We start from the raw sequence: 15,924 nt of genomic DNA, 5'->3' as shown, positions 1-15,924 counted from the left end.
TTATACCTTTTTTTTAATAACTCAAAATAAAATAAGTTTTAGTACTAAAAATGGAAGAATCTTTTATGAAGATACGGAGGAATCACGCCGTTCATACGCGGCGATTGTAGCCGTTAAGAGAAGAAAGAGAAAGCCGACAGTGCCAATTTCATTGGACCGCAATAACTTTGTCTACTTGTGCACTGTTATCTCTTGTTTGTTTTCAAATTTATATTTAAAGGTTTTGTTACCTATCAATATAATTTATTCAAAATAGTTAATTATGTTAAAATATAATATAATATATTAATAAGATATTATTATAAATTGTAATAATATTAATATTATATTATTTAGTTTCCTTATATGTCTATTATAATAGACATAATCTATGTAACCATAAATAACAATTAAATAAAATATTTTTTCTTTTTTATAACATGGTATCAGAGCCTTGTTATCGTTTTGAGTCAATCAAGTGATAGTCTCCCGCAATTACCTTAGCCATTGATGGAGGGCTCTAATCATTTTACTAGTAAAAAATCGACCTTTACCGATGGTTTTTCCCAAAGGTTTTATAAAATTCTCCTAAATACTTCCGAGAGGAATAAATCTTTCGGTATTAAAAATAGATTCTGAGAGGGGTGTAAAACCTTCGGTTTTATTAATTATTACCGAAAGTTCTTTGTAGAACTTTCGGTTTTTACCTTCCCCCAAAACAAAAAATAATTCTAAATGTTGGATGTGGGTTAATTGCGAAGGTTCTTACAAAAACCTTCGGTTTTGCAATCCCGGAGATTTTTAATTGCGAATGTTATTCAAAGAACTTTCGGTTTTGCCTTTTTTGAAATTATCTTTTGCGAAGGTTTACCAAAAAACCTTCGGTTTTGACTCATTAAAAATATTTCTAATGGTTATTTCCGAAGGTTTTTAATGAACCTTCGGTTTTGACTAATAGCAAAACCGAAAGTAATATGAAAACCTTCGGTATGTACCTCTATAAATATAAACCCTAGCCCTTTTCTTTTTCATTTCACTCTCTCCTCTCTCTCTCTTCCGCGCCGCAGCCGCCTCCTCCACGCCGCTTCTCTTCTCGCGTTCAGGTTTATTTCATTTGTTTTTTTTGTTGTTGTTTATTATTAGATGTATATTTCTTATAATGTAGTTTATATGTATTATCTAGATTTAGGTTAGTTTAAATTATTTGTTTGTTTCATTGATTTAGGAGATGGGTGATTCATGGAATAGTCTTCGGCGTACACTGGAGAAACTGTCTCCGTGTTACCAGAATTTGCTAGCACAAACAGAAATTGCGGCACGTGAGGAAGAGGTGAGACAAATGACGCTGGAAATGGAGCAAATCCGATTGAGGGATGCGGAAAGAGGTCGATTGCTGAGTGAAATTAAAGCGGACAGGGCTGAAATGGCCCAGAGATTAGAGAATCTCGAACAGGAACTTGTATTGTTGAGGAGTCGACTGAATCAACCACCCCCTCCTCCCACCCCATCTAATAATTTCTAGATTATATTGTTTGATTAATTATGTGTTTAGTTTTCCGTACGAACGATGACATTTTATTGTGTTTTGTTTTAATAATTATGAATTATTATTATTATCTTTGATTTGGTTTTAATATGTTTGTTCATGATTTATTTTACCTTTTGTTTGCTTTTCACTTTTTTTAAAAAAATCCGCATTTCCAAAACCGAAGGTTTATTTGAAAACCTTCGGTTTTGACCCTTGGTTTAAAATATCTAGAAGGGTAAAAACCGAAGGTTTTCAAATAAACCTTCGGTTTTGACCCTCGCTTAAAAAAATCCAAAAAAATTCTAAGTATGGGGAAGGGTAAAAACCGAAGGTTTATTTGAAAACCTTCGGTTTTGACCCTTGGTTAAAAAAATCCAAAAATAATCCAAAAATGGGGAAGGGTGAAAACCTTCGGTTTTGACCATCGGTTAAAAAAATCCAAAAATAATCCAAAAATATCTAGAAGGGTTAAAACCGAAGGTTTATTTGAAATCCTTTGGTTTTGACCCTCTGTTAGAAAATCCAAAAATGGGGAAGGGTGAAAACCGAAGGTTTATTTGAAAACCTTCGGTTTTGACCCTTGGTTAAAAAATCCAAAAAATTCTAAGTATGCGAAAAGGGTAAAAAACCGAAGGTTTATTTGAAAAACTTCGGTTTTGACCCTTGGTTAAAAAAATCCAAAAATTCTAAGTATGGGAAAAGGGTAAAAAACCGAAGGTTTATTTGAAAACCTTCAGTTTTGACCCTCTATTAAAAAATCCAAAAATGGGGAAGGGTGAAAACCGAAGGTTTATTTGAAAACCTTCGGTTTTGACCCTTTGTTAAAAAAATACAAAAAATTCTAAGTATGGGAAAAGGATAAAAAACCGAAGGTTTTATTTGAAAACCTTAGGTTTTAACCCTCTGTTAAAAAATCCAAAAATGGGGAAGGGTGAAAACCGAAGGTTTATTTGAAAACCTTCGCTTTTGACCCTTGGTTAAAAAAAACCCAAAAAATTCTAAGTATGGGAAAAGGGTAAAAACCGAAGGTTTATTTGAAAACCTTCGGTTTTGACCCTTTGTTAAAAAATCCAAAAATGGGGAAGGGTGAAAACCGAAGGTTTATTTGAAAACCTTCGTTTTTGACCCTTGGTTAAAAAAATTCTAAGTATGGGAAAAGGGTAAAAACCGAAGGTTTATTTGAAAACCTTCGATTTTACCCTTCCCAAAAATATTCAGTTTAAGGTCAGGACCGAGAGGTTTATTAAAAACTTTCGCAAATACCCTTCGAAACCGAAAGTTTTCAAATAAACTTTCGGTTTTACCACTTGACAAATTGTTAAATAAATTGGTTTTTTACCTTCCAATATAGACTCCTAACAAATATATTCAAGTTTGTGTTGTATTTTAAAAATTAATATTGTGTTTAATATTAAAATGTTTATGATTGTGTTTGATTATATAGAGAAGTGTAAAAGAATGTTTATGTTTGATTATCTTATGAATGTGTGTAATTTTTGATCATATGGATTGTGCAATATTTTAAGGATATCAAATGTGTTAAATTAATGTTGTTCAAGGTCATTAGAAGGTGAAAAACCAATTAATTTAAGAAATTGTGAAATTGTAATACCGAAAGTTATATCATTAACTTTCGGAAATAACTATCAAAACCGAAGGTTAATGATATAACTTTCGGTTTTACCCTTCATAAATTGTTAAATGAATTATTTTTTTAACATTCCAATATAGACTCCTTACTAATATAATTAAGCGTTTCTTGTATTTTAAAAATTAATATTGTGTTTATTGTTAAAATGTTTATGAATGTGTTTGATTATATAGAGAAGTGTATATGAAAGTGTATGTTTGATTATCTTATGAATGTGTGTCAAGTTTGATCATATGGAGTGTGTAATGTTTTAAAGTTATCTAATGTGTTAAATTAATGCTGTTCAAAATCATTAGAAGATTGAAAACAAATTAATTTAAGAATTTGTGAAGTGGTAATTCCGAAAGTTAATGGCATAACTTTCGGAATTAACCAATAAAACCGAAAGTTTATTTGAAAACTTTCGGAATTGACTAAGATCAAAACCGAAAGTTATTTGAAAACCTTCGGAATTGACCTTGATCAAAACCGAAAGTTATTTGAAAACTTTTGGAATTGACCTTGGTCAAAACCGAAAGTTTTCAAATAACTTTCGGAATTGACCTTGGTCAAAACCGAAAGTTTTCAAATAACTTTCGGTTATAACCTTTTAAAAAATAAAAACCCTCTTCTTTCCCCGATCCCTTCTCTCTCCCCGATCCCTCTTTCTTTCCTTCAACCCGCCGCCGCTCTCTTCCCCGATCCCTCTTTCTCTCATTCAGCCTGCCGCCGCATCTCTCCGATCCGACCACGCCGGCAACGACACGAACCGACTACGCCGACAACGCCGACATCCTATTGAAGACCCACTCGACGGAACCCGCCATCGACGACGCTGCTGGTTCATCCTGCCGCTGCTTGTTCATCCTCCCGCCGCGGATCTCGCCTGTGATTCAAGCTACAGCCAACTACTACACCGACCGGACGACTCCACCTGCAACCTCCACCTGCCGCCGCCGACTTCTCCGTCGCTCCGCTGCTGCCCAGTAAAGGTAAGGTTTATTTTTTTTTAAATTTGTTAGGGTTTGTTTATATAAATTGTTGGATTAGTTTAGTTTCTGTTTGATTTGGATTATATTTTGTTTGATTTAGGTTAGATTTTGTTTGAATTGGATTGATTTAGGTTTGATTTCAAATTCAATTGATTTAAGTTAGATTTTGAAATGAATTGATTTAGGTTTGATTTTGAAATGAATTGATTTAGGGTTGATTTTGATTTGAATTGAATTGATTTAGGTTTGATTTTGAAATGAATTGATTTAGGTTTGATTTTGAATTGAATTGATTTATGTTTGATATTGAATTGAATTTATTTAGGTTTGATTTTGATTTTGAATTGAATTGAATTGAAATGATTTAGGTTAGAATTGAATTGGATTGAATTTAGAATTGAATTGGATTTTGTTGGAATTTGTATGAATTGGATTTTAGGTTAGTATTGATTTATGTTAGAATTGAATTGGATATTAGGTTAGTATTGATTTATGTTAGAATTGAATTGGATTTTTTTGGAATTTGTATGAATTGGATTGAATTTAGAATTGAATTGGATTGAAATTTGTATGAATTGGATTTAATTGGAATTTGTATGAATTGGATTGAATTTAGAATTGAATTGGATTGAAATTTATATTATTTGGATTTAGTTGGAAATTTTGTATGAATTGTTGGATTTGGTTTTTGATTCATACTTTATTGTTTGATTATTAGGGTTTATTATTATTCGATCTACCTACACCGCCCGCTCTTCTTCGTCGCTCTTTTTGTGCAAGGTTAGTTATTGTTGTTTTATTATATGGTTAGGTTAGTAATTTAATGTTAGATTTAATGTTAGATTTATGTTAGATTTAATGTTAGATTTATGTTAGGGTTATGTTAGATTTTAATGTTAGATTTAAGTTAGATTTATGTTTAGGGTTGATTTATGTTAGATTTTAATGTGAGATTTAAGTTTGATTTATGTTTGGGTTGATTTATGTTAGATTATGTTTGAAATGTTGAATTAGATTGAGTTTGAATTAGATTTGATTTTAGGTTAGAATTGTTATATGGAATGAATTGTGTATGAATAAAATTATGTTGGATTAGAATTGATTGCTTTGAAATGTGTAAGAATGAAATAATGTTATATTATATGTATGCTAGATTTAAGGTGGAATTTTGGTTGGATATGTAGAGATTAGGTGGAATTTTGGTTGGATATGTAGAGATTATGTTAGAATTATGTAATCCTAATTAATTTAGACAAAGTTAAGTAAATAATAATGTGGGTTGTTTTCCATTTTATTAGAAAGATGGAAGTACCCGATAAAAGCTGGATGACCTTACGTCGAGATCATCCAGATTACGAGGAAGGTGTTGACAAATTCCTCGAGTTTGTTGTTAGGAGTACATCCCGACAAACAGTGAAATGTCCTTGCGTGAAATGCTTGAACACGCCGTTTATGGAAATAGACGAAGTGAAGACTCACCTCATCATTTATGGAATAAATGTGCATTATGAGTACTGATATTATCATGGAGAAAAGAGACGTACTACTCATATGGTTAATGACGATGTCGATGAAGATGTTGATGACTACGATGATGATGATCAGTCAGAGGATGCCGTGCCAAAATTCAACGATCCGAGAACGGAGACGAATAATACAGTTAACGAAGAGGTCAATGAAGAACGTTATATGCACAATTTCATAAACGATATGTTCTCCAACGTTAATGATGTCCCGAACAACCATGAACCAGTCGAAGATGCGCAGAGATTTTATAAATTGCTTAATGATTCCAAACGGCCATTGTATGAAGGTGCTCGAATAACGAAATCATCGGCACTATTGAAACTACTTCACATAAAGAATGTCTGTCAATGGACAAATTCTTCGTTCGATATGTTGTTGCGTCTACTTAAAGACTACATATTACCGATTGACGCTTAATTGCCAAACTCCTACTACGAAAGTAAAAATTTCATTACTGATATCGGGCTTAAGTATGACAAGATAGACGCATGTAAGAACAACTGTATGCTATTTTGGAAGGACGACAAAAATGAAGATTCTTGTAGAGTTTGTGGTCTTTCAAGATGGAAAGTCGACCAAACAAGTGGGACAGTTCGAGAGAAGAAAAATGGGAAATTCATTCCAAAGAAGGTGTTGAGATATTTCCCTCTAATACCAAGACTGCAAAGACTATACATGTCATCAAAAACGGCTCCAATGATGAGATGGCATAAAGAAGGAAGAGTTGATAGTGATACGTTGAGACATCCCGCTGATTCCTTAACCTGGAAAACGTTCGATGAAAATTATAAAGATTTTGCGTCTGAATCTCGAAACGTAAGACTGGGTTTATCAAGCGATGAGTTTCAACCATTTGCAAATGGAAAAAAGTCATGTAGTGTTTGGCCGGTTATTCTCGTTCCTTATATGTGTCACCCACTACTTGCATGAATTCTAGCAATTTTATTTTATCTATGTTAATTCTGGGTCCAAAGATTCCGGGAGATGCAATTGACATATTTCTCCAGCCATTGATCGACGAGTTGACTGAACTGTGGCAAACTGGTGTGAGAACGTTTGATGCACACACCTCGCAATACTTTAACATGCGAGCGGCGTTGTTGTGGACCATTAACGACTTTCCCGCATACGCGAATTTATCAGGCTGGAGTACGAAAGGTAAATTTGCTTGTCCTTGTTGTAACAACGACACGGTATCTCTTCGATTGGTTCATGGTCCAAACAATGTTACATGGGTCATAGACGCTTCCTTCCACCAAAGCACAAATACAAAAGGGATAAAGAGTCGTTTGATGGTCGAACTGATTATAGAGAGCCCCCAAGATTGTTAACGGGTCAAGAAAGTTACGAGCAAGCACGAGACCTAGAAGACATAATTCTTAGTACGGATCTGAGCAAGAAAACCAAGATATATCATGAAACGCGGGGAGACAATTGGAACAAATTGAGCATTTTCTTCCGTTTGCCTTATTGGAAATCATTATTATTGAGACATAATTTGGATGTGATGCATATTGAGAAAAATATTTCTGATAGCGTGTTGGGAACAATAATGAATGTGAAAGAGAAGACTAAGGATGGTCCTAAAGCCGTAAAGACTTACAACTATTAGGCATAAAATCATGGTTACATCCTATAAATGATGAAGGAGTGATTCATTATCCAGAAGCGCCTTTCACTTTGACATCCGATAATAAAAAACGTTTTTGGAAATTCTTGAAAGATCTCAAGTTTCCTGATGGTTTTTGCTCAAATATTAGTGGTTGTGTAAATTTGGAAGAGAAAAAGATTTTGGGATTAAAGAGTCATGATTGTCACATTTTGTTGGAATACCTTTAGCAACCCGTGGATTACTTCCAGATAATGTGTATGATGCGTTAGTAAATTTGTCTCGGTTCTTTCGGTTGTTGTGTTTCAAAGAGTTGATTCAAGCGGACCTCGAACAATTGTACATGGATATTACATTGACACTTAGCAAATTTGATATGATTTTTCCGCCGTCAATCTTCGACATCATGATGCATCTCCCGGTTCACTTGTCATTTGAGGCTTTGCTTGGGGGACCTGTTCAGTATCGATGGATGTATCCGTTTGAACATTACACGGGTACAATGAAAAGATATTTGCGGAATAATAACCACCCAGAAGCCTCTATAAGCGAGAGCTATCTTGTAAATGAGAGTATTAGTTTATGTGCCAGGTATATGGAGGAAGAAGAGCAAGAAAATGTACAAACTGAAATCTCGGGCATTTCTATATTTTCATCGTTGGAAGACCTATCTAACGGAAAAATATACAACTTGGATTATATCGATCGAGTGACAGCTTATTCATACATTTTGAAAAATTGCCCCGAAGCAGAACCTTTTTACATGTAAGATTCTATGTTGCTGTTATTAATTAGCATTAAAGAGTATGCTATTTAATATTCGATCTATTTGCAGAGATTACATGCAGTATTGCAATAACAACAAGTCTCGTGGAGAAACGTTTGCCGCATATTTCAAGCATAGAGTGAGTTAATTATAAACCATATATTCTAACTCATTATATTTATTTTAATAACTACATTTCGGGTATATGTATGTATAGGTTGCTCAATTAACCGAATTTAACGATATATCAAGAGACCTCAAGATCTTAGGAGAAGGTCTAAGTATGTACTCGTCTATGTATGTTTGGTGTAAAGTAAACGGATACAAATTCTGTACAGAAAAACACGACGAAGGTTTGACCACTCAAAATAGTGGGGTGGTTGTTGAAGGGTTCAATGGGTCTGAAACTATGTCATACTACGGAGTTTTAACGGATATAATCGAAGTGCAATACTTTTCTCACAAACGAGTTGTTTTATTCAAGTGTAAGTGGTTTGAAAGACACTCGGGGGAACTAGGAGTGAAAGTGGATAAATATGACTTCGTAAGTATCAATGTAAACCGAATTTTAAAAACCCAAAGTCAAGACCCGTATATATTGGCGAGTCAAGAAAAACAAGTATTCTACGCCCCTGATATGTCAGCCTGACCCGGTTAGAAGATTGTGACAAAAATAAAACCGCGGTTTACAAATATATAGTTCAAATTAATTAATTAGGTAGATTATGTTTTTTACTTTATATTAATTCTTATTACTACTTTATTTCAATTATTCGCTCATTTATTAATGGTATGCATTAAGAATGTCTAAAGGTAGTAAAGAACATTGGTGGAGTATGAGGAAAATACCCAGCAAACTCTCTAAGCCGTACCAGAACCTCATTGCACAATCAGAAAACTTAAGGCTCCGAGAATCGTCTTCTAGAGATCCACCACCTATTGTTGTGGTCTCGATAGCTACTGCTCCCCCAACAGACGAGGATGTTGATGCTGCTGAGGCAGAAGAGTTTGTAGAGAGTACGTTTGCAGATATGGGGGATGACGACGATGAGGCTGACGACGATGGTCACGAGGAGCCTCAGGAGGAGGATGAAGAGGAGGAGCATGGATCCACTCCCGACCCATCATCGACAGGTAACTTGTTTACAATTAGTTATAGTTTGAATTGATTCACATATCTGATTATGAATTTGATAATTTTGAAGAATCTTGTGCCCGCAAGAGACGGGGAAAAAACAAGAATATTGCGTTATCTAAGAGACCAGCGGGGACAAGGATTCCTCTAACTTTTAGAGAGGTAGATGGGAGGCCGGGCGGTGTTGACGTTGGAAGAACAAGGTGGTCTAGACATGTGGGATTATTTGTGCGGGATCCCTCAGCCGTCTCTCACCGTCTTTTGAAGTGGAAAGCATTAAGTGCTGACCAATTAAATATCAGACTTTGAGTTGACGGAGAGAGTATTCGGACGCCAAAAGCATGGGGGAGTATTCGGTATGGGATCAGGCGTCCGACCCACACACTTTCGTGAGGATCTACGAAGTTCTAATAATTCTCAACGAGCCACTAATCGATTGTTTGAGGAGAATCAAAGAATGGCGATGGAACTTGAGGAATTGAAGAAAAGGGATGAAGAAAAAACTCAAACGATTAATCAAATACAAGCGGAAAAGGTAGAATTGATTTCAAGAATGGATAGGGAAAGTGCAAAAAAGGAGAAGGAAATGTTAGAATTGAATGCAAGATTAGAGAGTTTTGAAATGTTTATGCGGCAATATCAACCACCCCCTCCCCCACCAGCTAATTCTAAGACGTTTCGACTATATGAATTGATTGAATAGGTTTAATGGTTAATGTAAAACATGCTGTTGGGATGATTGATTTGAGAATTTTGGAATGATCATTTTGTTTTATGAATTGATTGGTTTGGCTGAACAGGTTTAGGTTTCGGTTGAGCACAAAACAATAGGGCTATTTTGTAAATTTTGTAGGAAAAAACCGAAAGTTAAATGGAATCTTTCGGTTTTTCCTCAAAGGGAAAAACCGAAGGTTAACCTAATAACTCTCAGTTTTTCTTCAAAGGGAAAAACCGAAGGTTAACTTAATAACTCTCGGTTTTACTTTAAAGGGAAAAACCGAAGGTTAATTGCATATCTTTCAGTTTTTCTTCAAAGGGAAAAACCGAAAGTTAATTGGATATCTTTCGGTTTTTTTTCAAAGGGAAAAACCGAAGGTTAATTGCATATCTTTCGGTTTTTCTTCAAAGGGAAAAACCGAAGGTTAATTGGATATCTTTCGGTTTTTCTTCAAAGGGAAAAACCGAAGGTTAATTGTATATCTTTCGGTTTTTCTTCAAAAGGAAAAACCGAAGGTTAATTCAATAACTCTCGGTTTTTCTTCAAAGGGAAAAACCGAAGGTTAATTCAATAACTCTCGGTTTTTCTTCAAAGGGAAAAACCGAAGGTTAATTCAATAACTCTCGGTTTTCTCCTTTGAAGAAAAACCGAGAGTTGTATGATAAATTTTCGGTTTTTCTCTCGGTTATCTAAATCGAGAACTATAGGATATCTTTCGGTAAACGCACAATTAATTTTAACGACGGAGTCAATACCGAGGGATGGACATAGTTACCTTAACTCTCGGAATTTGGTCTATACCGAAAGTTATAGGGTCAAAACCGAGAGTTTTTACTCTCGGTTTTGACCACTTTTTTACCAGTGTTTATTATTAATATTATTTTTTGTCCGTGGTTTTAAGCAGCTTATCTAGGGTTTTGGATTTCATTTGAGTGAATTTGTTTTCGTCTAGTTGGATTGAGGATTTTGGTAGATTGGTGGAAATGAGTTTAGTTGTTTTGTTATTAAATGAGAAGGATAACTTGGACGGATCAAAAGTTGATTTGGTTGAATTAGCTGAATGTTGGTTTTATTATTATTCTTGGAGGAGAGGAAATCAGAAGTGAGTTTTGAAGTTTTGTTTGATTGGTCTTTGTTTGATTGGTTTTGATTTTGGTTATTTTGTTGAGTATATGGAGTTGAATTTGATTTGGTATTTCCCTATGTTTGTGAAACTTGGTTTGATTGGTTTTGGTTTTGATTGTTATTTAAAATAGGGAGTTGAATTTGGTTTGAGTTTTCCCTAAGTTAGGTTTGGTTTGGTTTGGTTTGTTTGTTGTGGTTGTTGATTTCAGTTTGAGTTTTTGAAGGAGTTTGTGAAACTTGGTTTGATTGCTTTTGGTTTGGTTGTTAATTTTGGTTGGTCTAAATCGAAGAAGAGCTGTTTTTTTGGTGCATGATCAATTGATTGGGCAGAAGAGAGAAGAGAAAAAGATTAAGAATGATAAGTAACTTATTATTGTTTGCGCTTTCATTTTCTAACTGTCAAACTCTCAATGTTTATTGTTGTTGCATCGTGAGTTTGAGTGGGGATGTTAGAGTATAATATAATATATTTGTAAGATATTATCACAATATTATAAATTGTGATAATATCAATATTATATTATTTAGTTACCTTATATGTCAATTATAATGTATATATAATAGATATAATCTATGTAACCATAAATAACAATTAAATACAATCTTTCTCTCTTCTTTCTAACAATGTCAAACTAAAGAGAGAAAAATTGTATTGAATTGTTATTTATGTTTACATAGATTATGTCTATTATATAGACATTATAATTGACCTATAAGGAAATTAAATAATATAATATTGATATTATTACAATTTATAATATTGTGATAATATCTTACAAATATATTATATTATACTCTAACATCCCCACTCAAACTCACGATACAACAACAATAATCATTAAGAGTTTGACAGTCAGATAACGAAAGCGCAAACAATAATAAGTTACGCGTCATTTTTAATTTTCTTCTCTTCCTTCTCTTCTCCCAATACATTGACCATCCACCAAAAAATAGCTCTTCGATTCAGACCAACCAAAATTAATAATCAAACCAAAACCAATCAAACCAAGTTTCACAAACTTTTCCAAAAAACCAAACTGAAATCAACAACCCACAACCAAACCAAATTCAACTCCCTATTCTCAATAACAACCAAAACCAAAACGAATCAAACTAAGTTTCACAAACATAGAGAAATACCAAACCAAATTCAACTCCCTATACTCAACAAAATAACCAAACAAAGACCAATCAAATAAAGACCAATCAAACCAAGCTTCAAAAACTCACTTCCGATTTCCTCTCCTCCAAGACTAATAATAAAACCAACATTCTTCTAAACCAGCCAATTCAACCAAATCAACCTTCGATCCGTCCAATTTACCCTCCTCACTTAAGAACAAAACAACAAAACTCATTTCGAGTAGCGATGCTCGTGTAGCGATGCTTACGACATAGAAAATGCACCAGTAGATCGAGTAGACATGCCAGCAACCGAGAAAACTATAGCAGAGACCAATCGAGAATTTCCTAAAGCTTGCTCCTTGTTCATACTATTACACGCGCGTCCGACCGAGAAAACAGACCAAACTTCGCACTTGTCTAGTTTTTCCGACGCATCTGATGGAGGAATCCTACTGGTGCTGACTTCCGCCCGATTGATAAACCTTACCCTTTGGCTCGTGACACTAGAGACCAAAAAATTCCATCTGATAGCCATTTGATGATGTTTCTTGACACCCGACTAAGAGCAAACATAGTTTTCGACTGAGTTTTCTCCACCCGACCGAGAACTAACTCCTTTGTTGTTACTATGCACCCGACTGAGGGATGACGCTATATCCAACCGAGAAACTGAAGGCCATGTTGTTGTTGCGACCAAGAGGAGATGAGCTTCTAGTGTTGTTTTGTCGTGACCCATTCGATCGAGAGAACATAATATTGCATCCATTTGACCGAGAAAATGAAGAAGGTCTCTTACCTTGTTGTTGCCCACAAGTGACCAAGGAAAAGATGTCGTTGTTGTGCGCTTGACCGATGAATGACATGGAATCTGACCGTGGCTATGACCTGTTAGGAAAAATGTATATTTGATTCTCTACTTGATTGAAAAACTTATGATCAAATAAAGCACAAGTAAAAACGGAAGTAAATAACACAATGAACACACAATATTTTACGTGGAAAACCTCCTCAAATCAAATAGTAAAACCACGGGACTTTACGTCTAATTCAAACTTCACTATAATCAGATATCGGGAATACAGTCAAGGTATAACAACCTTTTAATACCAAAGAAAGATAAAATGGCATAACCAAAAAGATACAAACTTTTTGTCCCAAACAAGTCAAATAAAACTTAAACTAGGAAGAATTTTAAACCCCAGAAAAACAAACTTCGAGACATCTAAATCTTGATCCGACTGTTGAAAATATAAAGGAATGAGTTACCAATCTCTCGACAAAATCTCAATACAATCGGACTCCGTTTGAATCTCCAATCGTTAGTTTGATGAACCTTGCGCGTCTGAAGGCGAAAATCTGCTACAAGATTTTCTCTCACTACCTATTTTTTAATTTTTTACTTCTTCTTCTTAATGACGGCTGTCACTCTTTAAATACTAGAGCTATTAGGGATATAACATAACTCTTTAAAATACTATATTATCCTTCTTAATAAATTAAAAGTGAACTTAAACCACTATTGGACATTTTTCATAGTTGAGAGCCCAAATAAAACCCAACAAACTCCCCCCTCATTAGGGGTGAGCATAATTTGGGTTTACCCAAACCCAAAATATTAATTTGGGTTGGGTTGGGTTGAGTATGGGTTGGGTTTAATTTGGGCTGGGTTAAGGTTACCCAAATTATATAAATTTAATTTAATTCTCTATTATTAATACAATATAAACCAATCATCTTCATACTTTAAGTCAAACACGTTTTTCACCCTGTACTTTGATCTGGACTTACTTCGACTCTTATGTCACACATTATCTTTTTCACCCTGTTATTTTGTCTCCCCTTATTTTCAGCAACCAACACATTTGAATTTACCGAAATCCCTTGAGATTTTCTTCTCAATTCCTCATTCATGACACCACTTTTGGCCATCTGTAGAGTTACTGCACCATTAGAAACAAAATTACAAAGAAAAACCTTAAACATTTCCCACGAATCGGTAAAAGTAGTCAATAACCAAAGTCCCTGAACATCATTTTAAAACTTAATTTTCATGTCTGACAACTGATCAAGAACACCCTGAAACTCATTTAAATGATCAAATATAGAAGCGCTATCATTATATCTCATATGACTTAATTTCTGAAGCAGGAATAATTTATTACTTTCATTCTTTGAAGCATATAAATTATCAAGTTTATTCTATAATAATTTTGCATGTGTCTCATGTTAGATGTGGTTGTAAACATTCTCTTCAACAAACTGACGAATAAAACCACATACATGTTCATGCTCAAAATCACATTCCTCGTCAGATTTGGATGCATGTTTCTCATTATCAAAAACGAGTAAGTGTAAATCCTTAACAAACAACATATCTTTCATCTTTCCTTTCCAAATTTGATAATTTGAGCCATTCAACAAAATCATCATACTTGTGCTTATCTCCATATTTCAATCAAGTTCAAAACAGCTAATCAAGCTCAGATACCACTTGTTGGAAAAAAACGTATATTCGATTCCCTACTTGATTGAAAAACTTAGTAGCAAATAAAGTATAAGTAAAATAGGAAGTAAATAACACAATGAACACACGATATTTTACGTGGAAAACCTCCTAAAATCAAGGAGTAAATTCTACGGGACTTGATGTCCAATTCAAGTTTCACTATAATTAGATGTTGGGAATACAATGAATGTATAACAACATTTTAATACCACAGAAAGATAAAAGGGCATAACCAAAAAAATACAAACTTTTTGGTCCCAAACAAGTAAAATAAAACTTAAACTATGCAAACTTTAAGCCACATAAAAACAAACTTTGAGACGTCCAAACCTTGATTCGACTATTGAAAATGTAGAAGAATGAGTTACAAACCTCTCGACAACATCTCAACACAATCGAATTCCGTTTGAATCTCTGATTGTCATTTTGATGAACCATGCGCGGTTGTAGGCGAAAATCTGTTGCTATATTTTCTCTTTCTACCTCTCTTTTAATTTTTACTTCTTTTTAATGATGGTTGTCGCTCTATAAATACTAGTGCTATTAGGGATATAACATAACCCTTTAAAATACTATATTAGCCTTATTGAATTAAAAGTGAATTTGAACCACTATTGGACATTTTTCATAGTTGGGAGCCCAAATAAAACCCAACATGATCGAGGAAATTGAAGTAGCTGGTTCTATTTTATTGATGATCGATGATACGATCGAGGGGAAGACATGTTGACTTGTTGCTACTGCTTTTTGCCCGACCGTGAGATGAAGGCTACGACCGAAGATTTTATACCCGACCGAAGAACATGTTGTTGTTGTGCGCTCCACCGAAGGACGGCGTTGCTTACGATTTAGGATTTATGCACCCGATGCAGGCTAAGACCGAAGATTTCTATAATTGTTGCTTATTGTCGACCTATGTTGCGACCGAAGAATCACGCCTTGCTACTACTACTTACTGCAATCGAAGGAGCTCTCCATGTGGTTGTTGCCTACTTTTTGATCGAGAGTTCAAGCGACCGAGAGATGGAATCATCATCGACTGAGAGTTCTCCAAGCGACCTGTGTTCATCGGTCACACACGATTTGTCCTTTTTTCCCCATTTATTTTGTGCATGGACTTATTTTATTTTTCTATTTTTTGGGATTTTGTTAGTTTTAAAATGTTGTAAGTTTGTTATTTATTTAATCATAGGTTAGCATAATAAAAAAAATGTAAAGCGTAATATTTTGAAAAAGAAAAAGATTAACTAGTAGAGACCTTCGGGGCATTGTGGAACAAAACTT

The sequence above is a fragment of the Impatiens glandulifera genome, chromosome 3 (genome assembly GCF_907164915.1).
Source record: "Impatiens glandulifera chromosome 3, dImpGla2.1, whole genome shotgun sequence".
Classification (NCBI taxonomy): domain Eukaryota; kingdom Viridiplantae; phylum Streptophyta; class Magnoliopsida; order Ericales; family Balsaminaceae; genus Impatiens; species Impatiens glandulifera.
The sequence above is the reverse complement of the archived record's forward strand: the minus strand, read 5'-3'. Positions refer to the sequence as shown.